Below are 26949 nucleotides of genomic sequence, written 5' to 3'. Positions count from 1 at the left end.
CTACATATAGAAATGGCATGTTTTTGTTGATATGTGAGACAATTTTTTTGGCATACATTCTTAGGATTTGAGTTTCTGAAGTTTAGGAGTCAACATTTCTGTCACATTGTCACTTGTTTTAGTTTTCTATGGCCCATCTGCACCAATATTTAGGACCAGTGAGATTGCACAGAGAGTGAGCTCTTTTTTTTTTTGCTAAATATTGATTTATTTGGATAATATGAAGTAATTATTAAATAAATAAGACATAAATTATGGGGTGGGGGATGTCCAGCCAGCGGGCTGTGTAAGGCCCTCGAAATCAATACCAGCTAACATCACACTCCTCACCAAATTAGCCTGACCAAATATAGCAGGCTAATATTTTAAGTTGATAATTTTCCATGGCCTGCAAATAATGTTATAAATATCCAAATGACCCTTGGCAGAAAAAAGGTTTCCCACCCCATTTCCATGGCATTGTGGTCACCCTAGATCCGTCATACATTTATGGGTAAGGAACATCAGAAAAAGCATTTCAGAGAACTTTGTGAGAGCCCCGAGTTTCCACAGCTGGTTGGTGATGCAACAGAACTAGCACCACAGTTTCCTGGATTTAAGACATGCTCTGTGGAGGGTGAGTATGCAATCTGAGCTAAGTCATAGCAATGGCATGGCTGTCCCATCAAGCCAGCTACTGATGATTTGTTTTTTAACATTATATAAACACTTTCTTTATTTTTCTTCAGTTAAAGAGAATCCACTTACTTAAGCATGCATAAACATTTAGCACCTGTTGTGTGCTAGATATTGCTCTAGCAACCAAGGATGCAGAGTCTACTCAACCAACCAAGACCCTGCTTCCATGGAGCATCATTGTACATGTAGGCAGGAGAGTCCCCGAGCAAGTGCACAGATAGGCAAGAAATTAAGGAACTAAGAAAGAAAAAGCCATACTAGGCAGTGGTGTGACCAGGGGGAAAAAATGCTGCTTTATAGAAGCAATTGGGAAAGGCTCTTTCATACAATGACATTTAAGCACAGCTTTAAAGGGAGGGAAGAAAAAAGTCACAGGCTTATCCAGGAAAAACATTCCAGCCTAAGAGAAACTTAGAGCAGAACTGTGGTTCAAGAAGAGCAAGAGAGAAGCAGAAATTATCCAGAGGAGGGGGCACAGAGAAGGAGGACCTGACGTCAGAGAGTCTGTAGTAGGCTGGGGTATGTAGGACATTTGGGGCTATTCTGAGGACTGACATCTTTTTTTCCCCAGAAGGCAGGAAACCATTGGATAATTCTGCATAAAGAAGAAACATGATCTAAATCTGTGTGTGTGTGTGTGTTTAAGTGTTCCCTGCTTCCTATAAGAATAGATAGGAGATGGTCAAGAGAGGAAGCTATAAAATCTGTCAGGAGATGAGGAAACTAATTCTGCAGAATTCCCGGTGATCAGTTGTGGCAGAGTGGACTGGAGTTGTTGTCATCAAATTGCTAAGATGGCATACACTAAAAATGTCCAGAAGGCAGAGCCAATAAGACTTACCAAGGAATTAATTGTGGGGTGAGAAATAAAACTTAAGTTATGAATGACTGGAAGTTTATATTCTTCTCTCAGTAGTCAAAGTGAGTTGTGAGTGGTGTAGAAATAAAATAATAAGTGTTTTATATGCACGCAGGTTACCTGAAGGACTTACAGAATTGTTTACTGCATTTCCAATGGTTTGCATCAGTAATAACATTGTAATGAACAAGCATTCATCTTTTTTTTTTTTTTTTCTTTGAAGACAGTCTTACCTTCTTGTAGGCAGTACAGGTTCAATGAAGAATCTGCGTGCCACTCTGAATTGTTAATAACACAATACTGGGAGAGGTCAAGTATTCCTTGACCATTCCTAAGGGAGAAGTATGGGGAATGTAGCAACTAGCTGGCGAGGTCACAGGATTTGTTTTTAGGAGGGGAGCAGGACAAAACACACTGATACAGGTAGTGAAGGTTCCAGAGAAAAGACTGCATATTGACTACAAATGAGAGGAGACTTCAGATTAAGCAGTGGGAAAAAACAAACAAATAAACAAAAAAACATATAAATTAGGAAGGATATGTTCATCAGGATCATGATTTGGGATTTTAAAATAGTTGATGTTAGTCTTTTGTTTTAAAAATATTTTATTCCTGCCCTGGCCGGTTTGGCTCAGCGGTTGGAGCGTCGGTCTGCAGTACAGAGAGACCCGGGTTCGGTTCCCACTAAGGGCACATACCTCTGCTGCAGTTTGTCCCTGGCCCTGGTTGGTCATGCGGGTGGCAGCCACTCGATGTGTCCCTTCACATCGATGTTTCTCTCTCTCTCTCTCCCTCCCGCTCTATCTGAACAAAAAATGGAAAAATGTCCTCTGGTGAGGATAAAAAAAATAAAAATATTTTATTCCTGTCTTAGTTACATACTTGGATTCTGTGAGTGGAAGAAAGACTTTAAAAGCAAATAGGGGAAAGATGGGACAAAGGGCTCTGCTCCTGTCGATCCATTACCACCCATGAAGTCAGGAAGCCATGCTGGAAGTCCATCGCACAGCCCACTGCCATTCTGCCCACACTCAGACTCCCAAAGATTGTCTTTGCCTTCCCACCTTTGAATACTACAATCCCTGGTATTTAAAAAATTTTTACGAAAGATAATAGAGGCACACCAAAGCAGAACAAAATAAAAATATTTATGAAAAATACCTTGACTTTTCTTTAGAGCTAAAACTACATCACGATGGTAAAACGGAGAAGGTGAGTGAACCAGTTGTGGAATTGCATTGGAATATACAAACTGATTTTCTCCCAGCAGAGCAAGAGGAACAAAGAACCAAGATGAGATATGACTGAAACTGCACACATGTATTTGATTCAGAAGTTGCAGCAGAAAAGATGACGTCAAAATAATGAGAAAACAAAATGGAACAGCTAAGGTTGGTTCACAGAACATAGAGAAGATTTGATCTTGAAATGCTTTCTCACATCTTCCCTACTTCCCACCGGTATCAAAGGTGTAGTCAGTATGGGAAACAAAGCTCAAAACTGATTATTAAGGACGTTAAATGTGACCAAGAAGCAAGATGGTGAAATGTGCTGATGACACAAAATTATTAGGTTAGTTAAGACCAGAGAGGATGGGAAACACCTCAGAAGGGTTGAGCAAAACTCAGTAATTGGGCAATAAGATGCAGATGAAATCCACCACAGACGAGGTGAAACTTACTAGAAGGAATAAATTAAATGCCTCATCTATGCTCAAGGGCTCTGAATTAGTTGTGGCCTCCTGATAATAAGATCTGAAAATCATCATAGCTCAGAGAAAACATCTGCTCTATGCAGAGCACCAGTCAGAAAGAATGAACGAGATGTCAGGCATGGTGAAGCAGAGATAAAAAATGCATGAATGATTTAAAGTCATTATAGTGAAGACCTCTTCTAATCTTTTGTAAAAACCAAGGAAAGAAAACTTTAAAGGGAGAAAAATCCCAATGTAACAGGGGTCAATTGGCTATGCATATGTTAGAGGAAAGAGAACTAAGCTGAAGGCTTTTCTATTTTCGCACCCTATAAATGGATCATATAACGTGGTGTTTGCAGAAAGATAAAACTCAGCTCGAGTCATCTTCATTCAGGAAATGATTGTAGAAGACTAAATAGGTCATAAAATTCCAGGGAAAACATATTTCAGACAAAAGACTGTGAGGATTTCCTTCTAAGGAAACAGGCTTAGTTATTGCAGGTGATGAGCAACTTAAGTTTGAACGAAGTGTCCAAGAAGGAGGTTGGCAGAATGGTTTCTGCCAACACAGCTGGCCCAAATCATTCTGCAAAACCCATGGAAAACTCCACTTCACCTTCTCATTGAGTGTTTTTCATTTCTCTCTATAAATGAAACTACCTTTACAGTTTCTTTGTACTTTCTCTGCTTGATACATTTCATCCATCAGCCTCTCCCAGCCCCAGGTTTAGCCCCTAGTTAGAAATACTGACTAGTTAGTTTTCCCATATTGCTGATTTTCATGCTTATTGAGAAACCTCCTCAATTGTATATATGCAAAATGGGTTCTTCCGATTCTTCCTTTATGACATCATCACAATTTTTATTCAGAGATACAGACCCTCTAAGGAGTAGTTTGCTTTTCTGAGGACTTATAAAGACATTATAATAACCAAAGCCTTCAAATGTTGGACTTACTGTAAACACAGTCTCTCCTTTGAAACAAATTAGTATAAGCACTAACAGGTGACTTGTTTACTGCCCTCTCCTAAAAGGAGATTCACTGAAGTCCATGCTGCGTCTCGGTTGAAGGGGAGCAGACTCAGTCAAGCCTGCAGCCTGTGCAGGGCCTTCTTGGATGATCTGGTGTTGGGTTAGGTTCAGGAACTGCTCATCTAGATGGTCCACTTTCCAGCTTTGAACCCTAATTCGCATTGCCCTTTGAACCCCAAGCTTCCGTTACTTCGTGCTCCTTTGTCTCCGACCGTATGTACCAGCTGCTAACGCACTTGGCTATGGATTGTTGTGGTGGATAGCACCAAGGTTGTGCCCTTCTCCTCTTCATCTCCTCAGGCCCTTTGCCAAGTAACTGTGCAGGGCCCTCGGACCACAGCTCTGGTTTCTTCACCTGAGTTGGTGTAGCCAACACAGTGCAGCAGAATTGCCAGTGCAGGTATCAGTCCAGGTCGGCAGAGGCTTCGCATGTGTCATTTGTTCCCTTGAACCCCTGCCATCATCAAGAAAGGGCCACGCCTGAATCATCTTGCTGACTCCATGAGGAGGAGGAGAGAAGTGGAGCAGAGCAGAGATGCCCCCGTCAGCCCAGCTGAGGTAATGACTCCTCACTGGGTACACATTCATGGTCAGCCTAGAGCAGCCTAGACCAACTATGGATGAGCCCAGGAAAATCCAGAAGATCTGAGACCAGCTGAAACCAACACAATCCCCGGATTCCTTGCCCACTCATAAATAACTATTGCTTTTTATGTTACTAAACTTTGGAGTAAGTTTGCTGTGCAGCAACAACTAACTGGCATACTTAGGTATTTATTGTCTCTCTCCTTCTAAAAGGTAGGGATTCTTGTCTGTTGTATCACTGTTTTCCTCCCCAGAACATAGATAAGTTCCTGGCTCTTCATAGGGATTCAGAAAGTGTTTTTGAAAGACAGCACCATCCTTCAGTTGATTAGATTTGGCCATCAAATTGTTCTGAGTTTAAATTTCATTGTTTTGGCCCCTTGGATCAGAGGTTGAAAAACTTTTTCTGTAGAGGCCAGATAATGTATATCTCAGGCTTTGCAGGCCTCAGTTATTTGTTTGTAGTTTTGTGTGTGTGTGTGTGTTTTAATAACCCTTTAAAAATGTAACCATTCTTAGCTCCAGGGCAGTACAAAAAAGAGTCCCTGGCTGGAGTTTGCAGACTCCTGCCTAGAGAACGTCTTTTATTGGATGCATGCTGGCTTTACACATCGGGCTGCCCTGCTGCACATCAGAGCACTGTCTTCTGGAACTCATTACTAAATCCTTTGTGGAGACCATGATGGGGAGCTGTGACTGCATCACTGCCACCGACGTCTCGCTGTAGTCCCATCTAGGAGCAGGGTCTTCTTGACCAAATATGTGGCTTTAGCTCATGGACATAGACTATGGAAAACTCTTACATTTGCATCTCTTCAAGACCAATTTTTGTTGTTGTTGTCTACTATAAAACCAGAAGTTTATGCATTATTTAAGGTTCTTTTCCCTTTATTTTACAACTCTCATTTTTTTTTCATTACTCCAAATATACCCTCTATTTATGTATTCCATTATACAAATGACAAAGTGCTCTGAATTCTTATTGGAAGAAGTGAAAAATACATAAATAGATTTTTAACATACAATCTTTGTATATTAATATGTTAATCAAATTGCTTAAGAGTTTTCCAGTTTTAAAAATAAATCATGGACTGTTATTCTATCACCATGATCTAGGTATACCTGAAGAATGACAACTTCAATTTATTTTTCAAGGAAGACGTCTACTCACAAAATGAATTCCACCCATTGTAGATGCAGAGAGACACACAGGTAGGCACATCGCTCTAGACAGCAACCTCAACATGAGAAGTGTTTATAGTTGTGTCCTGGGAGATGTGACTTATTCTTTGCATTTCACAGTATCTAAGTGACAAGGACAACTCTCTTAGTGTTATTCAAAGGGAAAGCACTTACTACATTGTAAAATCATTATTTCCCCAGACATTCTTTCCACTAGAAACTGCATGCTGTCAGGGCTTCCTTGTTTTTTGAATTTTCAAATACTTAGAATAGTCGTTGGTATAGGGTTAGACACTTGATAAAAATCCATGCAATTACTTCATCCTCAAAAACTTTTATTTCCGCCCTGGCCGGTTTGGCTCAGCGGTTAGAGCGTCGACCTGCGGTTCGGAGAGACCCGGGTTCGGTTCCCGCTAAGGGCACGTACCTCAGTTGCAGTTTGTCCCCGGCCCTGGTTGGGTCATGTGGGTGGCAACCACTCGATGTGTCCCTTTCATGTCGATGTTTCTCTCTCTCGCTCTCTCTCTCTCTCTCCCCCCCTCAGGCTCTCCCACTCTATCTGAACAAAATATGGAAAAATGTCCTCGGGTGAGGATAAAAAAAAAACAAAAAAAACTTTTATTTCCTGGGAAAGATTGTTGCTTTCTATTAATAGAATTATATATGTAAAATATGTTTTTATTGATTATTTTAAAGACAGAGGAAGGGAGAGAGAGATAGAAACATTGATGTGAGAGAGAAACATTGATTGGCCGCTTCCTGCATGCCCCCTACTGGGGATCGAGCCCACAATCTAGGAGTGTGCCCTGACTGGGAATCGAATCAGGACCTCTCAGTCCATGGAACTATGCTCAACTCACTGAGTCAAATAGGCCAGGCAATAATTTATATTTTTAATATTATGTTGTTAATTTGTTTCTCATAGGAAGAGCATGAATTATAAAATAGGAAGCCAAGTCTTAGAAATTGTTGGATTTATCTAAGTTTAGGCATCTAGTAAATGGCAAATTGTTTTTCAGAATCCAAACCTTCTTATGGATACTGCAAGCCTATTTGCAGGATACCAAACTGTTTACTGGTCTGAAAATATGATCTAATAGAGCAGGGATTGTGGGGGTGGTAAGAGTGTTCTGCAGCCAACGCTGTCTTAATTGCTTAGGCATGGCATTTCCTTATTAAAACAACTTGCCTGCATTCATCTTCCCAAATCTCTCTGGTACCAATGTGATTCAATTATCAAAAGTTGCGAATTAATCTTTATAGCATTTATTCTCCAATAGCATCTATTCCTTTGTATGACAGATTTGTCCATTGCCAGGGATTTTCATGGTCATTCCCAAATGGAGCTCTGATCCTCTAAAACCTATCTTTGCTAATTATTTTAACAAAAGATGGAAAATGTCAGAGAGCTTTTGTACTGATGATTATATGAAAGGAAACAGGCTGCTCCATTGGAAACAGATCTGCTTTGTCTCTTTCAGCCCCGCGCCTGGTGTCTCTGCTCTGGGTCCATCCCCAGCCCTCTCCACTCCACTCTGTACCTCTGCAGCCTGTGTTATTTGCCTTCCTTGGACTCTGATTTCTGGGTGCTGACTGCACACTGGAGGGAAAAAGGGAGAAACCAGAATGTTCCTTCCTACCCTCTGCATCAGAATGTGTTTTCCATAACCTTTCCGGTTTCCTTGCCTTGGTATTCCCTACCATAGCCAGAGCTCCATCTCCTAAAGTGGTTTTGTTTTCCGATTGGACTCTGACATAAACTAGTTCCTCACATTCATTTGGGCCAGAGGAAACCGAATCTCACAAAATAAAATGTCTGTCTGACAATTACATGTCTAGTTAGTGGTGGAGTCAGGACTTTAACACAGGTCTGTCTGTCTGTCTCTTGGAGGTAGACCGATTAACAGAGAGATGCAGAAATACACTGGTGCACTGGGCTATGATGATGTTTGCTGGTGTTATCATCAGGCAACCCTTGCACTCTACCTGGCAAGACACAGTGACTCTGCTCAGACTCCAGTAGCCAAAGACAGAGACTAAATGACTTGTGTTGCTTGGGGACTACCAGTGATAGGTCTTTTAAACCTGTGTTGGGTGGGTCAGTGGTCGTCACTGACCTTCACATGAAACCATACCACCCAGTTTGGAGGCCTGTAATTAATATCAGTGAAAAATATTGCATAGGCCTGAGCAGGTGGGACCTCGAAAGATAATGATGGAAAGGAATAGTCTCTGGGCAGCACTTGGAGTGTGCAATAACTAATCAAAATCACCATGGACAGAAAGTGTTGCCAGCTGCCGCTAATATTAATAATAGCAATATTTCTCAGCAAAGAGAACTCCATAATCATGCTATCAATTTTTTTGAGTATTACAAATTGAGTTGTTATCTTCAAAAAAAAAAATTACTCCTACCTTGCACCTTACAACTCTGTTGGAATATTTACTGTTTTGTCTGAATGAGAGCACTAGTGCTGAACATCTCAGTGTTTCACCTCTGAGGCTCCTGGACCGTGTCAAAGTAAAAGCAATCAATATCGGTTAATAAGCCAGATCAGTGTGATTAGCATTCTTTACAACATTGGCACACTTCATTTTATGAACAGATTGCCTATGAAAACTTGGGCTTATATCTTGTCTAGACAATGCCTTACATGGCCATTCAAATTAATAATGTGGCAGAATTATCTTATGCTTAATACAGCTGGCTCTATATTGACTCTGGAAATTAAATTTACTCCACAATGGTATTGACAGCTGGGTCTCTGGCATATTTAATGGATTCGAATGAAGATGGGGCTGCATCTTGTGCCTTCAAGCAAAATGTTGATAACTCATCATTTTCATAAAAAGTGAGAAAGTGCTTTATCTAGAAGCATTCCCTCTCTCAGTAGACTAAATCAATGTAAAAGGAGGTTGCAATCAGTTGAACTCACAGCCATGGAGAAAACAAAAAAGAAACCAGCCCAGGCTGCCTCTAAAACCAGGGCTTGCTAGTTCATGAAATGTGTAGTTCAGGAATCTGAACCCAGATCAGAGGACTAGTTTTAGTCCCTAGGAGTGAAACCGTGTCCTGTGAATTTGATTTGAGCATAATGAAAATTCTCATAAATGTGTATGTCCAAAGTCAGGCTGGAAGCACGGCTCTTCAACTCTTACCTGGTGTATGTCAGGCATGGGGCACGTTCCTGTGTGCTCTGCCCTGTGCCTTCTTTCTGACTTGTGAAAGTTACCTCTTGAGAGAAGTAACTTAAACAACTTTAAGGATAATTTTGATGGAGGCAGGTTTGATTTAATGAAAGTAACCTATCAAGAGAAGCTTACTAAGAGATTTCCTTGGCCTCCCTTCTGGGGTCCCGAGTATGACAATGCATAAAAGGAAAGAAGCATGCTTTTTCTAGTTTCTGGAGACTAGTTGTGTTGCAGAGTTAATTTTTAAGATAGTTCTTGCTTTATAATTCCTAAAATAATATTGTCCAGGGTAGTTTTAGGTCAAAAGCAAACAAGAGTTGGTTTGGGGGCAGGGGAGCTCAGAGAACGGTGTGAGAGTTATCAGTGAAAGCAGTGTATTCATTCACCTCAGTCTCCCGAACCCAATCCCCAAATACTTTATTGTCTCATGATCATCTATGGCTGAAGTCTTTCGTCTTGTTAAATTGCAAATAACCCTAAATGAAGTGTTGTTGAGTATTCACACTTTGGGATAACAGTTTATCACATCATTTCTGATACGGTATGAAGTTGTAGCTGAACCCTGCAGGACCAGGCTCCAAAGAGCAAAGTTTGAGAAAATAGCTGGGGAGCAAGGAATCAGTGAGGTCAGTCCAAGGTGCAGTCCAGCTGTGAAGGTCATGAGAGGAAGTCTCCAGCGTCAGGCTTCATTTTCCGTCTGACTTCACGTGGATGATTGAGTGATGCTGTGTACATTACAGGTGGTAGTACACTGCACAGGCCAGTCGAGGATGCCTGCTTCCCAACAAAGATAACTGAGAGACCAGGAAAGAGCCTGAAATGGAAGTTGAAAATGACAGGAAAATTCTACATTTGCTATAGTCATCATCACAAAATGATTTGGTGCTATTTGACCACGTGTGCCCTTTGCCAACCCCATCCCTCCCTGCGCACAGCTCCTGGATAGAGTTGGTGCTGCCTTCATGGGGCGAACTGTACAGCATTGAATCATCAAGTGGGAGGTGTGTGCTGTGAAATACAGAATCACGGCATTCTGAAAATTCGGAAGTTTGTATTCTGTGACCTGATTTGCTTCTTTAGACATGTTAGGTGATTGGTGAATAAAGACTTGTTATTCTCTCAAAAGCGATAGGCTTGAGTGAACGTTTCTCAGGCTGCAATAACAAATCACAACAAAGCATATAAAAATAACAACATAAATGTATTATTTCCCAGGTCTGGAGGACAGGGGTCTCCAGACCTGGGAATCAAGGTACCTGCAGGGCTCTGCTCCCTTGCAAGGCTCATGGGAAGGATCCTTCATTGTCTCCAGCTTCTGATAATAGATGACACTTCTTGGTGATCCTTGGCTTGTGGCAGCCTACCTTAGTCTCTGTCTTTGTTGTTAAATGACCTTGTTACTGTGTGTTTGTACCCCAATTTTTCTCTTCTTATAGGACCCCAGTCATTGGACTAGCATCTACACTGATCTAGTATGATATGTTTGTAACTTGGTAACATCAGCAAAAACCATATTTCTCAATAAGGTCCAGGATTAGGACTTACACATGTCTTTCTGGGGATACATTTCTTTTTTAAAAAAAAATTTTTTTTTGGTACGTGCCCTTAGCGGGAACCGAACCCAGAACTCTCTGGTCCACAGGCCGACGCTCCAACTGCTGAACCAAACCGGCCAGGGTGGGGATACATTTCAATCCTCTACTGATGCTGAGAGACATCAAGAAAGACTGGTTTAGTTGTAGCTTAGACTTATTATATACTGTATTTTTACATTCATTCTTTTGAGATTTTCTCTTTATATATAGACTCTTTAGAAGTGTATCATTTAATTTCAAAGTGCATACTTCTGGAAAGGAGGGACTAAGAGTAACACTGGACATGTGGGTAAGTCAGTAGCCACCTGCATGGTACTACAGGTCCATGAGCTGGTCATGAATACCCAAGCAGCGATTTTCAGAGACTAACAAAACCTATGTGAACCAGCAAAACTTCCTTGTCTATGAGAGGGCAGGTCAGTAAGAAGTGAGAAGACATCTCTGCTGAGAATCAGAGTAAAAACTGAAAGACCTGAGATTCCAGGTCTTCTTATAACCATACATGTTCAGGAACATCTTCTTAGGATGGCTTATTTGTGGAGTGATTTTTAGCCTGTGGTCACTTTATACTGGGCGGCTGCCATCTCTACAAAGCAGATCCTTTGAAACATAATAATTAAAGTGCCCATGCTCCAGCCCCCATTCTCTTATATTTAACAGGTATTTTTGCTTTCTTTTGCCAATGTAAATGATTCATTTAGTAGTGAAAATCCCCTTATTGTTTCTGTGGTGGGTAAATCAGGCATGTTAAGAAAGAAAACAGTAACATAACTCTACTTACAAAACTCCAAGTCAATCTCCTGAACATCAAGATAAGAAAACATTCTGAACAATAATGTTCTATTTTGACACAATGAGCAAACTTTCAATGCCAAATCAAACACTGATCTGAGCACTGCCAATTCTGTATCCCTACCAAGTAAAAAACAGAGCCCTTTTGTAATATCAAATCATCTATTGTTCCACCACAGTCTTTCTTCTGACAAGTTCTCACTGTCATACTAAGTATGCAATACTTTCCTCTTCGCTGCATTTTATATTGTTTTTGTCAAGGGACACTCCAGAAATTAGATCTCTTACCTGTAATGTTAATTCTCTTAGTAGAGAATTAAGAACATTGCTGGAAACTTTGTCTGGAGCATTCTTATCCCTTCTTTCTGCACAATTTTAACAATTATATACTGCAAGCTTGGTACACAATCTTTGTGTACAAAACAAAAACAAAAACAAAAACCCCACCAAAACAACACCACAAACAAATAAGAAAACAGCTAAAGAGCCCATAGACTCTGTCCACAGAGGATTTCTAATCACAGAGGGTGCCAAAGAAGATTAACCATAGGGCAGGGTGGAAGTCACACATGCTGCATGAGGGATATGTCTGCACTGTGAGAGGTCAGAAGAGGAGTAAAGTGCTCCTCACACCAGCATTAAGGAAGCCATTGAGAGGAGGTTCTGCTAAAACCCGACTTTGGCAGTGTCTTCAGGCCTGTGTATAGAGCAGTGCATGGACCATTGGGCCAAGAGAACACTGATCAGTTAAATTAGTGAGCTCTACCTCTTACGACCATGTCTGTTATTCCCCACACTACTGCCAAGGGTGTCATGACCTAGCTTGTGACTCTGAGGATGTCAACAGGAACACATTGAGTTGCCCACTGGGCTGGGGTCAGAGAATGGAAAGGCTAAATTTCCAGATCATGAAGCTTTCCTCAGAATATTACTGAGGTCTTCTTAAGACCTTTTGTTTTTGTTTTTGTTGGGGTTTTTAATGTTGTTTTCATTTTTTGATTATTTATTTGTTGAAAAAGCAACAAAAAGAAAAAGAGTAGGTATAAAAGAGAAACTAAACCTTTGTCAAATCTCCTAGAATTTTTGTAGCAAAACTAAAAATCATCTAGTTTCCCACATGCAACATTCATTTTGCAAAGCATAAAAAATGGAATACACATTTCACTGTATCAATAGTACAACGCAGAAAGAAGACCAGACCAAGTGACATGGGCCCAGGGTCAAATCCACACTCACTGTGGGACTTGTTTGGGGCAATCACCTTTTAAAGAAGCTTACTTTACTCATATTTAATGTAGACAAAAAGGGTTGTTATTTATTGTTTTAGGCTGTTTCCTTGCAAAAATATAAGAATTTGGTAGTTTTTTTTTCTGTCCAGTAAATTATCTTTTTTAAAATTATACAATTTCTTCAATAAGTTACATCATTCAAAACCACTTTGTCAATCCCATAATGTGAGACTCCAAGATGTGTCCACATCAACCTGATTGCAATGTCAGAAATCACAACCCTGAGGTCCTGGTTCTTCAGGACCTAGAGTTATTGGCACCACTAACAAAACTGCCAGTGACATGAAGACACACTAATTGACCACCAGCCAACTTTACCTCTGTAAAAAAATAATACTTGATCTGTAGTTAATCGTTGCAAATCCACAACTTAAAATAAAACACACATGTGCAACTTTCTTTTCTCTCATAGAAAAAAATTCCATAGCTGTAAGTCATCCAAATTACAGAAATATCGAAACAGATCAGTAGCTGCTGAATGAGACAAATCAATGAGTTATGTGTACATTCTCTGTCTTGCGTGTTTACAATCTGGATATAATTTTGAATAATTTTACTAGCATTATTAAACAAGTGCCAGATAAAGGTTGTTTTGTTTGTTATTGTTTTGGTTTTATTATTTGTCTTTCTATAATAGAGCTCAGAGTTCTTCAAATGAGATGTTACTGAACAATATAACATCTTCTCTGAAGACATTTTTATATAAGAAATGCTACGCTTTAGTGAGAAAATATTAGCATTTATGTATGACAGTAAAATCATAATATTTAACTGTGCTACCTAAATTTAAAATGAGATCTATTTAAAATTAAGTAATGTGAAGGAAGGAACTTAGTTATGTGTCTCATCCTTCACAGTTTCATTTCTGTAGTTCCACTTTGGCATTTATTTTAGCCTAATTTTTGCATTAGTTCTACAGAGATTTAAACAAGAATGTAGAAGAGAGATTTGGTGAGATAGCTGCCACTGTTTATTTTATCAGGAAATATCTGGATCTGCCTCATGTAAATAACAACTGTCTAATCCAGAAGGACCGTGTCTCGCAAGTTATATATAACAGCAATGTTCTCATGGGAAATCCATGCTTCAGTATTTAAATTTATCTGGACCATTATTTTCATCTGGTTCATTATCTTCATGAAGAAATGGCATATACCATTTTTTCATGCTACGCCAGTTACCTTAATGGTTAAGGTAAGTTAACCTGACTGCATGGTAAAATGTTCTGGATAGGATCACATGAAGTAATAATGTAAAAAAAAAAAACCAACAAAAATACCCTGAGTTATGACTGTGCATCTGACTTCTCTATATGCACTGTCTTAGGCAAGTCCCAGTACATCTGAGACTCAGTGCTCTCATCCTCTGAATAACAATGACACCACCTGTAATGTTTGTTGTAAGAATGAGAGTAGATCAGGTATTGAAAATTGTTTGGTCATTGCTAAAGTTCCACAGACACAAAAGGTTGTGTTGTATTAATTGGCTATGAGGACACTGCTGTGTTTGTGTGCATGATTTTAGCCAGGAAGACCAAAAGGACCAACTTTTGCCCTCTATGTGGGAGAGGAGGGGGCGTGTGCAAAACCTGGATGGAAGAGATGGGAACTCAACGACAACCATCTTCAAACTCTGCCTCGGGGGTGGATCAAAGTTTTTCTGTCTTGGAAACTAGGCCTCCTCTCCTTCATCTTTGGGGGCTCTCCTGTTCAAATAGCTAACCCTGCCCACATAAAGGGAATGCCTGCTCTGAGGTATGTTAACATGTTTGTGAAGCTGTGTCATTTATATTGACCATATGTTAATGGTATGTACCCAAGACTTAGACTTATTATGAGAGGGTTAGACATCAATAGTTCTGGAAAACATATAAGTGAATAGGGCTTTCAAAGGGCATGCTTCAATGAATGTACATTCCTAGAGCTCATCTATAAAGGGATTTTCAGGCACGCATTCAGCACTTGGTCTTAATTTTCTGTTGATTTCTAAGCTCGAGCAAACCGCAAACAGCTCTGCGGGCTTCTCCACCAAGCTGGTTTCACAGATGTAATGCAGGAGCAGAGTTTACCCTAAATCAGAACTACAGGCAACAAAGAAAAAGAAGAAGAATGGTGCCCAGCCCCAGAGCTTTGCACATTATCCTAATAAACCACATTGGAACGGCAATGCCTCACTTGTGATTGGTGATTACCACATACCACAGGACCCGGAACACGTTATCACCAAGACAGTTGGTTCTTTGTTGTCTTGCTTAGATATTTTTTGTTCTTAATATGCCTTTTTTTTTTTTTTTCTTTGCAAACACGACTTAGGTGTTCAGTAGAAAGAAAGATTTATTAATTTTTTGGAACAGGGCTTTGTAAACACTACAGTACAACTTGTTTCTTTATTAGTTTTTTAATGTGACTTCTATTTCTATGTGCATTTTGGACCATTGATTGTGGATAAGACAGTTACCCACTCACCCTCCCTAGTCATTCGCCTTAAGCCTCTTCACCCTCAATAATTCCCTGCGTACAGGTAAACCTGCTTTTCTGAGATTTGAAATGCAATGTTGAGCTGGCTCCCAGCTCACTTCAGGTAATGTACAGGGAATAGGGTCCTAAAGTCTTTTGCAAAACAGGGCAAGTACATGTGACTATTCCAAAAAGGCACTTGTGAATTAGTGCAGTATTAAACTTTCTAGAACCATCATTTTATTTGTAATTCAAGGCTGATTGTCTCAGGCAGGGCCCAGCCATCTGAGGAATGAGCCATTGAACCCTGGGTGACCTCTCATTATGCCTGAGGCAATCTGGCCTTATAGAAAGCACTGGTATACCATATAAGTCGATAATTATTTTCATAAACATTATGCATGTGATGAATAAAAAATAATTAAATCCATCTCTGAGCACAAAGTGGGGACTCACTAATAGTATATTTCATGAAAAGTCAAAAGTTTGCTATACCTTGTAACCTGTTTTGTTATTCTGATTTTTAGTTATATCAGAATTTCATCAATATATAGAACTTTTCAAATTCTCAGGAAATCACTTTGTTACTCCCTTCAAATTGAAACACTTCTGGAAGACTGATCAGTATTTTGTAATAATGGATGTCATATTGTTATTAAGTTCTTTCCTCCCTCCCTCCCTCCCTTCTTCTCTCTCTCTCTATTTTCTCTTTCCATTAATCAGGAATCCTAGAAAAGCCAAGAGAAGTATCAGAATTAGGCCTTCTCGCTACCCTGTGCCTGGAGAAGCCAGTGATACAGTACATCAATATTGATAGCAAAACACATGCTCAATATTAACTCTATCTAATTGGTTCATCTTATAATTTAAAACTTTTTCCAGTTGAAGAGATCACGTTTTGTTTTATCATGTTGGAAAGCAGTTTTCAGGCCTTCTGTCAAGAAGGTAGCAAAAGGAAGACTGTAATTGAAAAAAGACACAGATATTATTTATACATAGCGCATTTCTGTAAAGGATTTTCTTTTATTCCTAGGAAAAAGGGTAAGCATCGAATTTAAGAATTCTAAGATTTCCCCTGATATAAGGCACACATTTAAGTGATGTTTAATTTGAAGTTACAATAAAAGACAGAGGAGGGTAGGGGGGAGTTGAAGCACCAAGGGCACTTAATCAGGAGAAAAAGCAACTAAGTAACTCTCTCTCTGATTTATTTACTAGCAGAACAGCCCCCAGGAACAAGAAGGTTTTCATTTATCTTTTGTATTTTATCCATTAATTAATTTAATTTAGAAACCTTGCTTCGTTGCCACTGCCAGACCTTTGCTCCGCCGCAGCCTAGCAGCGCACTCGCGCCCCCTCTGTGCTTCTCGCCAGCTGGCAGCGGTTTGGGTAACAGTCTGTGATGTTAGTAAATAAGGACAGTTTTATTTAGTCACAAGGATTTTAAGGTCTTCTTAATCTTTCTGTCTTTCTCTTTCTTGGTTCTCATCAGTCAGAGGAAGCACCAGGTAAGCTATTATCAGATACTCTATAATTTTCCTGGCACCTCAAAGACTAAAAACGTCTAAGTGTCTCCTGGGATGTGTAAATCTCTGTGTTTTATGTTCCATGACTTACCTCTTCTTTGCTATTTTGTTGGTGGTGAAAAATCAACGTAAGTATGAGCTCCAACTATTGATCTGTGTGTAATACCTGCATGTAGTAGAAATTAGCAAATAACCTATTATGACTCTCTTTGTACCTCTGTGGTCGAACAGGTGTGTGTGTGTGTCTGTGTGTCTGTGTGTCTGTGTGTTAAAATGGGAGAATCCTGTTTCCTGGGTACTGTCAAAGAAATGCTGATGGATTTCTCATCTTTCAGATTGCAGAAACTAATATCCTGATTTGGTTAGTGTGTTAGAAAATCATTAACTAGTCATGTTTAGAATCTGGCCTGGTGTGGATTAATATATTTTGCAGATTTCATAGATTTTGAATTCAATTGAGCAAAATTATTAACAAAATGTTTTGGCTCATTAAGTTTGGTGTGTATTAGATTTAAAAAATCCATATTTCATAATACTTTTTGTTTTATATAAATATATTAATGGCCGATCTCTATTTTTCATCAATCAAAGAAATTTAGGTTAATTGAAACAGAAAGAAATACGTAAACTACATAAACTAATATAACAATTTTCACATAGTAAATGACGATTTTAACACCTACTTGTGGCCATTTTCTTAAAAAAGAACTCCCTGCTGTTGAAGATGTATATGCATGTGTTCTTGTTCTTGGGATTTATTGACTTAGCATCCTCTGAAAACACACAAGAGGATGACTCAGGCAAGTTGGCTTTTAGAAAGATGCTTTGGAGCCCCAGCTCGCTCTTGCTAGAACTTCCCTTTCTAATTTCCCTTTCATTGGAAATGCCTTCTGCCCTGAAACAAATGACCCTTATTTTGTTAAACTTAGATAATTTTTACAACAAAAATGGCCTCTGACAGAGTGGTTTTAGACCCATCCACTTCCATCCCCACATCTCAATCTGTGTCCAGTGGCATGGGCCGGCCACCAGCTTACATTCACAGCTCAGTGATTTCATGACCATGAATAATTAATACTAGGAGATATCCTTTTTCAATGATCACAGTAACATTATACTGCTAAATGACAACCATTATTTCAAAATAATTGCACTGTTTGGATGCTTTGAATGGGTAAACTCTTGGATAAATTATCTTCTGGATATTTGTACACAGTCCCTGTCTTAAATCAAGCCACAAATAGAATATAAAATTTTAAAAAAATGAATTTGAATCACCATAAAAGCATAAAGCTGCATTGCTTTCATAGTTTTAAATTCTTCCTCTAGCAACATATTGGCCTTTTGCTTTGGTAAAGGGTGTGGAGAAGAGTTTCAGATAAATTGGGAAATTTTCTAAGATAAAGACTTCTATAGAAAATATATTAGGAATATCTCTCTCCACTGTGAGAGTTTGTTTTTCCTTTGGTAGGTTTTAAAAAAATTGTTTCTACCTCTAATAATATTGATAATCATTGTGTTTAATTTAACTTTATTGCTCTTTGGCTAATCACCATGCATATGCAATTACGATTAAATCCAATTAAAAAGTCTGCCTTCTTTTACAAAAAGTATTATTACAAGTTTAGTTCTGGCACAGACCCACAGTAACCCTTGCAAATAATGAAAACATTATTCACCTTGTTTTCTGTACCCAATTTGTCTACAAGTCCTTTTCTTATCCCAGAAGGACCTGGTGATTCATTAATAAATTTGTTTGAGATCTACTAAGCTTTTTATAAGGACTTCTTTGATCCATGCTCCATCACTGCTTTCTCCTTTATTTCTTTTTAAAAAAAATGGTTCAAGCTGTTAAAATAAATAACTAATGACCTCCAAAAATATAGTCCAACCATTTTCATAAATAACCATAAGATATTTTATGTTCTGTGAGGTCCAGATAACCATACCAGGAAAACAACCGTACAATGAAATAAATAAATGCAATATCCAGGAATATCTTATTATCATTTCAATATTGGGTCTTACTTTACATCCAAAATTTTAAATTATATTTCTAATAGTTAATGAGAAGCATGTTTTGCTAGAATCAGTTTCTCTCATATATCCAGATCTATACATCTAGCTATGTACCCAGCGGGCTAAACTCACAGCTCCGAATAGACTCCAATGCAGAATGCTGGTCTTTCCCAGCATTGCCCACCTCTATAAGTGGTACTACCACTTACCAGAATACTAAGACAAAAATCTCGTATTTCTTTGTTCATCAGTCTCTCTCATCTTTCACATTGGTTCCCTTCAGGATGTCCTCCTTATTGCTAAGATGTATTTCAGGAAAACCACTGCTCACCTTTTCCACTGCTAAACCCTCATACAAACTACCATCACCTCCTGCCAGAGCTGTCTGAGAGACATCCGTCCCTCTGCTTCTACCTACATCTTTTAGAATGATCTCGTCAAAATAGAAATCACATATCTTAATCATATATGCTTCAAACTTTCTAACTAATTCTCATTCAATCAATTAGAGTCTGACAGCCCTGTCTACTCACACACTAGTTCCTAGCCACCTCTGACTGTCTTCTTTCTCTATTTACTTAGCTACATCCTTGCCTCCTGACATATTTTTTCATCTTGTTGGCAGTGGTCTTTATCCTTGTTATTTTCTCCACCTGAGCAGCTGTTTCCTCTAGTTTTGAGACTTTCTGCTCTTCAGCATTCAAGTTTCTTTTTGAATAGATCTTCCTTAGACAAGCCCGTAATCTCTCCTCAGTATTATTCTCAGAAGAAAACACTTGGGTTTGATCTCCAGACTTCTATTGTATGTTTACGTGTACTGATAAATATATATATTTATCATGTATATATATGTATTTATATGTATATATATATTTTTTTCAACACACTAATTATCTTTTTTATAAAGTATATTGGTAAATTACTCTTTCATTTAAGAGGTAGTCTTGGAAAATTTATAGTTGTGGTGCATAAAGTTGTATCTCTATGTTTACTTTTTAGTTTTCTTTTTGTCTGTTTTTTAACTAGTGCTGATGGATTGGAGATGAGAGTTGAGGAAAATGGATGAATCAAAGATAACTCCTAGATTCATATTCTTTACAAAATAGTTTATTTAATCTTTCTTGTTTCAGAGGCAATTCTCTTATACAACTCTTCTTTCACATGTACTGCTTTGCCTTATGAAAGATATCAAAACACAGCTTGCCGCACCCTCAGATATAGGTATTTTTTTTACATTTTTAAAACATACTTTCTACTTCATGTCCAAAGTAGCTGAGCCTCTCTATGTATCATCAGCAACTTATAAGACCCTTTGCTTGAATCTATGCTTTGAAATTTTTAAATTTAGCCAATTTCATGGAGTATATAATCTTTTTCTATAATATTATGAACCCAAATGTTATTACCCTAAATATTCTTACCCTAAATGTTCTTCACAACATAAAATTATCTATTTAATAATCTAGGTAAGTACTCAAGAAGAAATGGCCAGATAGTCTCTGCTGCTTTAAAAGTATTCAGAACCACAAAACACGAAGAGGCTAGCCATGAGCCAAGAGGACTCAGCTCACCTAGGCTATAACAATGGGCTCTAGTGCTTTTCGTTGGTTTTGAGTCTGCCCTTGGACAAGGGCATTCGTTCTTTTAGTATAGCTCTTGTATTTTTTGTTTATATACCAAAGAAACCAACATTCTTTTGGGTGATCCACCTAACATCTTATTTGTATTTATCTAAAGAGTTTCCGTCTCTTGTGATTTTGAACAGGTCCTAAAACAAAGATTATTGATTATTGAGTATATCAAGACCTTTCTTTCCTTCTTTAAATTTTTTCTTTATTTGATTTCTGTACAGTCTATCTATTTCTTTAAGGCTTTTGGAAATATACCCATGAAGATTCATCATTTAAAGTTAATGTGGCAAATACAATTCTCTATGAATATAAAGCTCAGAAGGGCTCACTAGGGGATCTCAGTCATAATGGCCAAGAACATATAAATCTCTCTAATGAGGGTTACAATTTTAAAGAAGACACTTTTTCAAAGTGAATATCAAGAGAACAGTTTCCTTAACTATAACACAATGGAGAATAGTCAGTTCAGAAAAAATTTCTTCAAAACTGCCTCTGCATGGTAAAAAAATGTACTCCAAGAGCTGACACATAGAGAATGCTCCCAAGAAATTTAGTTTGGGCTCAATGTGGAGACTGCTTTATTCTTAGAAAATGTGGAAGAATCTAAAACCACATGTACTTCCTATAAATGTAAGAATGGGATCAGAGACTGTGGATTGCAGTGTATAATTTACACAGATCTGTGGGTTAGGGCATGTGGAGACCAGGCTCAGCTAAATGCCTTGAGCATTGCCTTTCTGACACTATGGTTTACCAGATGTACACCCAGAGGAAGTGAGCATTATGTCAGGAAGTGGGAGATGTTTATGAAGAAGTGAGAGATATGTGTAGGAAGTAGAATGTATGTGTCAGGAAGTGAAATGTATGTGTTAAGGAATGAGAAGTACATCTTGTCCTTCAGTTCATTCAGAGGAATTTGTTAGGGGTACAGATCCAGTTGTCCCATGGTGTTGACCTGTCAAAGCAATTGAAGGGCTTTCTAGGGCCACTCCTTTGTCACTGTTTTCATTTCTGTAATTTGGAGGAAGAATTCAGATCATCTTAATAATCATTCTATTATATTTTTCTGAAAATATAAATTGCTTGGAATTAAATATATTATACTATGGTTCTATAAAAATAACAATCATGATATCTGTTCCATTAATTCTTAGAGTTACAATGACTAAATTGAATACATATGTAATATTTAGGTCCCAGATTAAACAACTATTGAGATTAGAACACATAGTAAGTGTAACAGTATCCCCAAATTCATTCCTAAATAAACTGTATGTCAGAAAAAATATGTAAGTCTGGAAATCCTAAAATAAGTCAGATTTATTTATTTAACAAAAGTCCCAGCACAGATTTTTTTTTTAAAATTAGCTTTTGGATTTTGTAAATGCCTTGAGTCATCATGTCACATTAACCTGCTCATCACAATTGGTGATGGCGCAGGCAAGTAAAATGCTTCTGTTCCTCTTTTCTTCTTTTATCTCTTTCTCCATTGATTGTTATTTTGGTTATTTTTTGCTTTGCAGACACTTGATGAGAACATTGCATGAGTGTTACTTTATAAATCATTGTATCCACAAACAAAACTTTAGCATAATATTCTTTTTTGCAAATGGGACAAGCAAATCTAAAGATCTATTAAAACCAGTGTCACAAGGAGGTAAAAAGAATCACTTATTATAAAGAAGAAAAAAAATTAAAAAGTAATGTTCACGTTAAAAGTCAGAGACTAAGAAATGGAACTTCTGGGTAAAAGTAAAATCTGGCCATCTCAGCCAAGAAAGAATTCAGAATTCACAAGAGAAATAATGAGTAATTGTTCACTTTCTACACAATATGGTTCATTCTATTCCTTAGAACAAAAGTATTTGAAACTCATTCATGAACACATTCAGAGAAAAAGAACTCTGAATGTTGTTTTTGGGATAAGAAAGAATATCCCCTTAGGCTTCTTAAATTGTCAATGCTGAATTCAGTGAACTTGATGGAGATCAACAGTAGGTTCTTGTCACCAGGGTCCAAGCACCTGACACCCCAGTGTCAACAGCAAGGTGTGTAGCCAACAGAGCATAGAAGAGCATCCGTTGTCTAATCCTCCCCCTTCTTGCTTCTTCTCTTCTCCCTCCTCCTCCTTAACTTTCTCTGTCTTTTCCTTTTTTGCCCTCCTTCCCCTTCTCCTTCTTCTCGTCCTCTCCCTCCTTGTCCTCCTTTTACTCCTCTTTCTTCTTCTCTTCCTTCATTTTTTTCTTTCTCTTCTTCCTTTACTTTCTTCTCCTTTTCCTTCCCCTCCTTCCCCTCTTCCTCTTTCTTTTTCTCCTCTTTCTCCTCCACTGTTTTCTCTTTCTCCTTTTCCTCCTTTGCTTTCTTCTGTTTTTCTCTCTAATTCTTATTACTCCACAGTGGCAAGTGTGTATTATAGTTTTTAATAAATTTTCCATTTAAAATCTGCGCTTCATTTAACATAACAAAGAGAATTACACTCCTTATTACAGCATGGTGGTATAAGCTGGAAGGAACCAACTAGACTCCATCCCAAACTCCCTTTCAAGTACCAATGGGAACAGAGATGTGGTAAGTTTTCAGTAGGGCACAGGACTCAGCAGGGATGGCCACACTGGGCCTTTGCTTTTTCAAGGACTAGAGAGATACTTGCTTTATATTTCATCTACTTATTTATTTTCCTATCCATATTGAAAAAAATGTTTTGTCTTTGTTACCTTCTATAACCAGCACAAAATGTAATCTATATGTTTGTAAGTATGATGGCCAATATCTATGCTATTATTATCAGAATGACAGAGTTCACTATTTATGTTTTTTGCAAATGTCCTCTAAGTCATTTTTGTAAATCACAATCTTCATTTTAAAATCTGGTGAAAACAAAATATTGAAGTGATTTTTTTAAATGAAATGCCATGCTAACAAATAATATTGAAAATAGTACCATACTAACAAATACTATACTAACAATTTTAAAAGAGAACAAGCCAATACATTACCTATATACAATTTATTTTTTAATTCAACAAAGTTTTATATAATTTCTTGAAGACCATAGTGCAGTGTAGTTATGAAGAACACAAATTTTAGAGTCTAATTGCTTGGGATCCAATCCTATTTCTGATGCTTGCACACTCATTTTCTCAGGAAGATACCAATGTCTTTATGTCTCAATTTCCTCACCTCCAAATTGGGTAAAGAAGTAATGATTACTTCATACATTTGGTGTGAGCATTAAATGAGGTTATATATCTGAACTATCTGTGCCACAGCCTGACACGCGATGCACAATGCATGTTAGCTGTGTTTTATACTAACAAAACTGTTCTTGGACTATGGCACAGGGACCAGGAAAAAGCCGCCACAGCACCTCGGCCCACAGGTGTCACTCTCAGCAGCACCCAGCACAGAACTAAGTGTCTACCGCTTACAGCCACCCTGAGAAAACCACATGCTTTATTTTTCAGTCTTTAAACCTAAGATCAAATCAAAGAACAGATGGTACCAGCACACAGGTCTTCCTCACATCATGCTGCTGCTCTCTATTCATAATTTGCATGCTTCTCAAGTCCCTTGATCTTAAAACACACTTTTAATTTTTGCTTAGTGACATGTAGCCTCAATTTTGGACTGCCTTGAGGTTAGTATCTGAAATTGAGTGAATATATGGGGAAGCAAACTTTCAAGACATTTATCACAATCATATCAGATGAGTGTCCATCTTTCATAAAGCACACACACACACACAAAGACTGCTGAGAATGAGCGTACATCAACAATTATTTCAGTATCAATAGGTGAGTGAATTTTTTACCTTGAGTTAAAGAGTTGAGACAAACTATAATATCACATTGTCATAACAAAGAAAAATTATTTTAAAGATAACATTATAAAACTCAACCTGTCCTTTCTTCTCTGAACCTTGCTTCTTTGCTACATTTCTTAGACAATACTTTCATGGGCCCAATTTTATTTATTTTGATAAAGTGCAACTTTTTACAAAAGTTGGTGGTTCAGCCGGAATGTGATTTCTGAAATTCAGTATTCCACACATAATCTAGGAAACCCTGGCACCCCTCCCTGGGCCTTGAGAGGTAGGCTCCCTGGGTGTTCTGGCCCTGCCAACTTTCTGACCTTTGGAGCAAGAAAAAATATGGCCATGATGTGGATCAATTTCTACCTCTGCCTTGCCAGGTGCTTCCCCTTTGTGATCGCAAGACCTCTATTCTCCACAATAGAGCATGCCAAAATTCAGGTCAATTCTTAACTTAGTAAGTGAATTAACCACCATGAATTTGGGCTCCAGTGAGGGGTAAAAAGGGGTTTGCTGAGGGAGTTTTGGAAATGCTATAGGTGGAGGGTCTCTTGGGCTCCATGCGTCAGAGCATGAGGACCTTGTGATCTTTCTGTGGTTCACACTCAGAAGTCCCGCTGCATTGTGGGAGGGCAGGACTATAAAGATGAACAAAAGGTTATATGCACCCAGAATATTTCATTTCAGAAAGAAAAGGATGTAACTTTTCTTATTTTCTTCTCTCTCTCTGCTTTGCCATACTTTTTTTTTTATAGTTTTCATTGTAAAATCACATTGTTTTTCTTACTACAGATGTTAGGACAGTTTGATTCTATTGCTTATTAATGTTCAAAGGTTGAAGATGACATAATATTTTCAGAGTTTTATGACCATATCTTTTTTGTTGCCTTCTTTTTATGGCAACCATCAGTAAAACTTTGAGTCTATCAAAAATCATGTAACTTCACAAAACACATTTCCAATTAGTGTTAAATATAACCTCAATAATTACTGCTCTCACATGTATAACCGAAGGAACTGAAATGTGCTGGGCATCCGTGATCATTGTTTCAAACTTTATGTTATAGAAGTGTTGTGCTCCTTTCTGTCTGTTACAGATGCCCAGACAGTTCTGCTAGTAAGGGCTCATGCCTCACGGGATTGAGTCACAGCTTGAGAGGACGTGCCACCACCACAGAGCAAGCCATGCCCAGCCGTGCCAATTGCACTGAAGGAGAGTGGACACATGCTCTGAGTCTCCACTCTTAATAAAACTGTATGAAACAATTGTTTGGGAAGCTTACGCAATAGGAAGTGTGGGGGTTGAAAAGCTTAATATTTATTTGGATTAGATTCCACACATTTGTAATTTGCCCTAAGAAAAATTGCATTGGAAAGAGAAGAAGATTTGGAAGGGTTCCTTGAAGAGATCTAAAGGATAACATTCATGTTTTTTAGGCCTGAAGAATACAGAAAGAACATTCTTCAACCTTATTTATTTTTAATTGAAGATGCTATACAAACATTTGCCAAATTATTCAAGTGAGAACCATAATTAGGCAATGCAAGTGGGGAGAGAAGGCAGTAAGTGCCAACAATGAAGCATCTATTTATGGGTATTACCACACATAATGAAAGCAAAACAGTTGTAGCTGTGTATTAAATTTAGAGTATCATTCCTAATAATATTCTCCATGTGTGAAACAGTTGGCAGGAAGTATCAACATAAGGACAAGTTCATGATGCTCTGATGCTCAAGAAACTAGTGCAAATAATTAAGGATTAAATAAATAAAAGAACTGAATATGAACAAAAATATAGCAGAGGCTACAATACTTTGTAGTACAAAGTGAAGTGGTCCTGTCCTAAATTATCCTTTTTTATTGTTTAAACGAATGTTAACCACAAGTGTGAGGTGATACCTCATAGTTGTTTTAATTTGCATCTCTCTGATGATTAGTGACGTTGAGCATTTCTTCATATGTCTCTTGGCCATTTGTACGTCCTTTATGGAGAGGTGTCTATTTAGGTCCTCTGCCCATTTTATAATTGGGTTCTTTGTCTTCCTTTTGTTGAGTTGTATGAGCACTCTATATATTTTGGAAATTAACCCCTTATCTGATGCATCATTTGCGATTATGGTCTCGCAAATAGTGGGACCCCTTTCCATTTTGATGGTTGTTTCTTTTGCTGTGTAGAAGCTTTTGAGATTGATGTAGTCCCATCTGTTCATTTTTTTTCTCTGTTTCTCTTGCCTTAGGTGTTGTATCAGTAAAAATTCTGCTGCATCTGATGTCTTAAATTTTGTTGCCTGCATTTTCTTCTAAAATTTTTATGGATTCATGAGCTACATTCAAGTATTTTATCCACTTTGAGTTTATTCTCATGTATGGTATAAGTTGGTGATCTAGCTTACATTTTTTGCAAGTAGCTGTCCAATTTCCCCAAGACCATGTACTGAAGAGACTGTCTTGACTCCACTGTATGCTCTTGCCACCTTTGTCAAATATTAATTGAGCATATTGTCTTGGGGCAATTTCTGGGTTCTCTATTATTTTCCATTGATCTATTTGCCTGTTCTTGTGCCAGTACCAAGCTGTTTTGATTAAAGTGGCTTTATAGTATCA

This window comes from Molossus molossus, unplaced genomic scaffold (genome assembly GCF_014108415.1).
Source record: "Molossus molossus isolate mMolMol1 unplaced genomic scaffold, mMolMol1.p scaffold_m16_p_3, whole genome shotgun sequence".
NCBI lineage: Eukaryota > Metazoa > Chordata > Mammalia > Chiroptera > Molossidae > Molossus > Molossus molossus.
The sequence above is the reverse complement of the archived record's forward strand: the minus strand, read 5'-3'. Positions refer to the sequence as shown.